At 31.5% G+C, this 6000-nt stretch overlaps 2 non-coding genes across 2 annotated transcripts; one reads left to right on the top strand and one right to left on the bottom strand.

Annotated features, from left to right (window-relative positions):
- Positions 1-3269: 3269 nt before the first annotated feature.
- On the bottom strand, positions 3270-3408 carry LOC126970742 (U4 spliceosomal RNA). The gene has a single exon (XR_007730691.1). It is a non-coding gene; the product is annotated as a U4 spliceosomal RNA (small nuclear RNA).
- A 1467-nt stretch (positions 3409-4875) lies between these two features.
- LOC126970743 (U4 spliceosomal RNA) lies at positions 4876-5014 on the top strand. The gene has a single exon (XR_007730692.1). It is a non-coding gene; the product is annotated as a U4 spliceosomal RNA (small nuclear RNA).
- The last annotated feature ends 986 nt before the right edge of the window (positions 5015-6000 follow it).

Consider the following 6000-nt stretch of genomic DNA (forward strand, 5'->3'; position numbering starts at 1 on the left):
CGATATACTTCCTCGTTAGAATTGAAATGATTGAAGTACGAGATTATATTCTAACTTTATTCATTATTCTAGTCTTGCTGTCCAGCTAGTCTTAACAACACATAAATAATTTTACACAGGTTTGTTATCCTTAAGAAATAAAACAAAAGTAAATACTATATACTGTATAAGAATAAATTTTCCATGAGTGGATTCGAATTATAAAGATAACATTCATTTCTCATATTTCGATGTGAATTTAATCTTATAATATTATTTTTAAGTAACTAAAAGTTATTAAAATAATGTATTTATATTAAGATAAACGAATTTATTTTAAATTTAAGGCGTAGTATTATAACTATACAATATTAAATATGATGTCATTAAGTTAAATCTTTCACTAGAAGATGGGATACCAAGAATACTGGCACGTTTGCGTTGGACAGCTATACTGATCAATTTGCTTGGATGTTTTATGATGAATTTGGGTATTTGACATACTAGACATTGATATAATCAACAATCTACCTCATAGCTGATAAATTGATTTAATTGACTAATATTTGTCATATAATATTTAAAATAAATTGAATTAAAAGCATTCGTACATTTTCATGTGTTTTCTCAACAATTCTGTACGACAAACTAACTTTATAGACATAATATTCACGTGAAATGACAATACAAAGTTATACAATTGCAAACGAAACAAAAACGTAGCGCCACCACAATAAACAGATTTTGGGCAATCTAAATAGTTTTGCCCCAAAGTTAGTAAAGGTTCAGCTAAAATAACTGTTCTATACCTCTATAATAATTCCGGTAGTCTATTAAAACTGTTTAACAGTTCATCTGTAATATTTACATAGTTTATGAAATATACCAGACTATACAAATTCACTTTGAAGCCCCCATGTATATTCGTATTTTCATATTATTATATAAAGCTCATGCAAAATCACACAAACAAATTTAAAAGAAACCTCGCTAAACTTTCGAAAGATTAAATAGGCGAGCTTACAGAGATCTTGTACAGACGATAAGAAGTAGGTTTTATTTTATGAAAATAAGGGATGAGACAAGCATGACGTTGATTTTTGCTCCAAACATGACCTTTAATATGAATTGGGTATTGGAATATTTTTAACCGACTTCAATAAAGGAGGAGGTTCTCAATTCGTCGGTATGTTTTTTTATGTTTGTTACCTCAAAACTTTCAACTGGGTGAACTGATTGTGATAAATCTTTTTTTATTTGAAAGCTGGTGCTTCCCGTGTGGTCCCATTGTAATTTGGTCCAGATCTGACAATGGCATCCACGAGAAAACCATAAAAGTCCTACATTTGCTATACATACGTATAGAAAAGTGGATGATAAATTTACGAATAATATCGCGCCAACCGATTTAGATGAGTCTTTTTTTATTGGAAAGGATATACTTCAAAGATAGTTTGGTGATAGTTTGGTTTGGTTCTGGTTACGTAATCCATGGCAAAGTAACGGAACTCTTCAATTAAGCGCTTACGTTCATAGCTGCATTGAAAAATTTTGTATATCTACACATATTTAGACAAATTCTTTTAGTTTAATTATAAACAGAGATAAAAATAATGATGTATATGCATGCAACTTTTCGACATACTAAAATACTTATTCATTCAATTTTCATTTTAAAAGTTGTCTTGGTTCTCCTGGTGTTAACATTATGTTTATGACAGTTTCTAGAAAATTCACATAAGTGCCTATGTACATACATAACATTATCAAGTATACTATATTGAGAGGCAACAGTCAAGATATATTTCTTTAAATTTTGAACTCAATCATTTTTTAGGACCTAGGTTATAAAATAACGCAAGGTTATATATAGTGTCAGAAAATCACCTGAAATTTTTATAAAGGATGCATAAAATTTACCCCTAACACTACTATATATTTTTTTTTTATAATATTGATACACTTATTACACAAATTATCTTGCCCCAAGTTAAGCATATATAGCCTGTGTTATGGGTTACAAGACAATGATATATTTAATACAATATACTTACTAAAACATACATAAATTCATATAAACATACATAAATACCTTTAAACATCCATGACTCGGAAACAAACATCCATATTCATCATATAAATGCTTACACCTACCGGGATTCGAACCCGGGACCTCTAGCATAGTAGGTACGATCGCTAACCACTCGGCTATACAGGTCGTCAATATGTATGTATTATATGAATTACTAGTAGAACTGATAATAAGCAATAGGCATGTTCACTTATTTTGGATTCCTGCAGTATAATGTCGGTATTCGTTCACAATTTCCAAACTAAGCACTGTCCCAAATTAATATAATTGTATCTATATTTTTATATGCTTTAAATTACGCGCGAGAACTCTCTTAAGTTTCATGATAGTCGATTACAATTTCACGCCTCAGAAATAAATGATATCGCTTTACCAGTGGGAAGCTCCTTTCCACAGGATGCCGGCTAGATTATGGGTACCACAACGGCGCCTATTTCTGCCGTGAAGTAGTACTATGTAAGCATTGCTGTGTTTCGGTCTGAAGGGTGCCATAGCTAGTTTTCACTAGCTTAGGTACTTTCGTACTGGGTAAATGAGACTTGACATTAATATGTGTCATTATATTATTATGTCTCAAGGTGACGAACGCAATTGTAGTGCCGCTCAGAAATCTTGGGTTTTTGAAGAAGCCTGAGCTGCATTGTAATGGGTAAGGCGTATCAATTACCATCAGTTGAACGTCCTGCTCGTCTCGTCCTTTATTTTCATAAAAAAAAACAAGTGGCAGTTCTCAATTTAAATGTATTTTGTTTGCTCTTCAATCTCTCGTCAGAAAACATTCATTAAATACACTTACTGCTTTTTGTAATGCTTCAAAAAATTAATAATGTAGAATGTGTACTTTAGTACAGAATATGGGATTGATTCATGTGTATAGAAAGTAGCGTGCAATTATACTTTTGAAAAGTAAAATTATACCTCACATATGTAATTTTATCAGGAAAAGGTGTGAGGTGGGCGTTGTGAACGAGGAAATGGAATGCACTACTAAAAAGTTAACATCACGTATCAGTCATGTCCTATCCAACAGGCTCGATCATAATCCTAGTTCTTTTTAAGAAATTTTATTATTTAGTTAGAATCAGGTGTGGGAACTATGAGGCAGGGATAAGGTAAAGGCTTTTTTTCTGTAAATAAATAAATTTTCTTTAAATGAACTCTGCATTACCAACGTTTTCTTAATTTTAATTTGTTTAAGGCCATTACAGCCGTTCAAAAATTGCCAGCGTGGACGATATTTCACGTCCACGCGGCGGGGTATTGGTAAAGTTTTCAACTAGCAATAATCGCACCTCGGATTAACCTCATTGGTTACGATATTGCCTCTGCGCAAAGATATCTATAATTTCCAAGTCCGAATGATTTATAACAAACAGAAGAGATAGTAATAGCGCGCCTCAAGTAACACCTAGCGCCACCTATCGGTGACAGGCGGCACAAGAAATGCTTGCAAATCGTCTACACCTAAAAGAAAATAAATTATAAAGTAAACTAAAAAATATGCTTTAATATTAAACCAAACTAAAAAAAAAAAAAATTATTTAAATAGGTTTCAATTAGGAATAGTATCATTAAGGAAATATGTGTTATTTGTTTGCTTAAAAGCATAAATCCGCTTGATGCCGATTGCAATAAATATTTTATTGACAGATTATGGTAGTCATTTTGAAAATGTACCAAAATTCGAACTTTATTTTTTAAGAAAAAAATATTTCTATTAATTCATTGCATTCTCATCGGTGCTTGAAAAGTGTGCAAAGCTTGGACCTTCGGGGTTTGCGATTATTATCCGAAGCCTGGTAGTGTCTTTGTGCCAAACACGTTGCACGTGTCTTGGACGTGCAAATATCTAATTTATAAAATTCTCGTATCCCGGTGATTGAATACCAAACTCCTCCGAAACGGCTGAACCGATTTGTATGAAATTTTGTGTGCATATTGGGAAGATCTGAAAATTGGCCAACATCTATTTTTCATACCCCTAATTGATAAGGGTGACCCATCCAGGGTGGTAAATATATTTTTTTTTTACATTTTTTTATTATGATTTAGCATTAAAAATACATAAAACTTCAAATTTTCTCCCTTCTACAATCTACAACTATTTTTGTATCGCGATTTTTATATTATTCTGTTCCTACCACAATACCGCTATAAGGTTGCAAGATGGCAATCGAATACAATAATTGTAGTAAGATATATTTGGTAGGTCCGAGAACCGGTCGCATCTATTTTTATACCCCAAAAAATTTAATTATTGTTTTTTTTTTAATTACTTTATATGGCAATCAAACTAAAGCTAGTAAAAAACTAAAAAATCGATTATTCTTATTATCCCTTTGAAATAATCATCGTTTTAAGAATAAAAATAAGTAATTGTTAAAAAATAAAAAACAAGATTTAATAGAAAACCAAACTTAAAGAAAATAAAATTAAAGTAGGACTTAAATAATATATACTATTTTTTGTATGAAAATCGTGTGTGAATTGTAGTACATTTTCAAAATGGTTACCAATTTCTGTCAATAAAATATTTATATCAAGCACCGCATCTATTAGGTATTTTATTAGTAATATATAATCCCTAAATGAGACTATTCTTAATTGACATTAAATTATTTTCTATTTTTAATATTAAAGCATGTTGTTTTGGTTTCTTTTATTCATTTTTTTTTAGGTGTATGATGATTTGCAAGTATTTTTTGTGCTGCATGTCACCGATAGGTAGCGCTAGGTATTACTTGAGGCGCGCTATCACTATATTTTCTGTATGTTATAAATGGTACTCACTTGATATTGCAATTAACTTTGCGCAGAGGCAATATCGTAACCAATGAGGTTTATCCGAGGTGCGATTATTGCTAGTTGAAAACTTTACCAATACCCCGCCGCGTGGACGTGAAATACCGTCCGCGATGGCAATTTTTGAACGGCTGTAATGGCCTTATAACTATATTAAACAATACTAAGTTTAAGTCTATTAGTCTAATAATTTCAAAATTATGTTTAAATGATTCATTATCAGAAGTAAAGTATAAACCCCTTTGGCCTTTACCCTATCCCTGCCTCAAAGTTCCTCCTGCTTTTTTTTATATCGTTGTTTGGGTCCTAGGTAAATGCCTAATTTTTGGTTAAATAATTTTTGTGAAGTGTGTCCATTATTACAATGAGACATTTATCATTATATGGTATAATAATAATCATTCAAATAACTGGAAAAAAATCCGAAACAGTCCATAAACTTAACGTCAAAGTTTTTCGGTAAAAACTAAAAGAAACAGTCAACTTGAAAACCTACTCCTGTTGTTGAAGTCGGTTGAAAAACAATTTCAGTAACCAAAATGTTTGAAAGTAACGTGCGATTTTAATTAAGCTTGGTATTCTCAAGGAAAAGGAAAATTCCCCACAGCCTCGTTTAATTACATATTAACACAAGGTGATGTTTAAAGTGCTTATTTGGCGAAAATTCCTTGCTTGAGGAATTATTCTCTTATTCCATTAAACGATGTGAGTGAAGATCAAAAACAGACATTATTCCGTGTTAATTTATTTTCAAACAACTTAATATTCATGAAATGTTTTGAAGTTAATAATAAATTACTAACCTTCGTTTTTTGAACTGTATATACTATATAATGCTGAATTTGGGCACGACTTTGTGCGAGGCGTCTGATCTTTTACTCTTCCTTAAGGCACCTTTCTATTATTTGATGATATTAATTAGGAATAAGCTTTCAAATAACTACTAGGGTGATATGTAAATCGATTTCTTTGTCTACGTCTTTACTCTTATCACCAACTTCTTAAGTCTACTAATAGGGATATTGGGAGAGATATCCAGATCGGATCAAATCTCAAACACAGATCTGTGGAGTAGTGTCTACTATCAAAATAGAAAGACAGCTGAAACCCTGGAAGCTATACTGGAT

Source organism: Leptidea sinapis, chromosome 21 (assembly GCF_905404315.1).
Source record: "Leptidea sinapis chromosome 21, ilLepSina1.1, whole genome shotgun sequence".
Classification (NCBI taxonomy): domain Eukaryota; kingdom Metazoa; phylum Arthropoda; class Insecta; order Lepidoptera; family Pieridae; genus Leptidea; species Leptidea sinapis.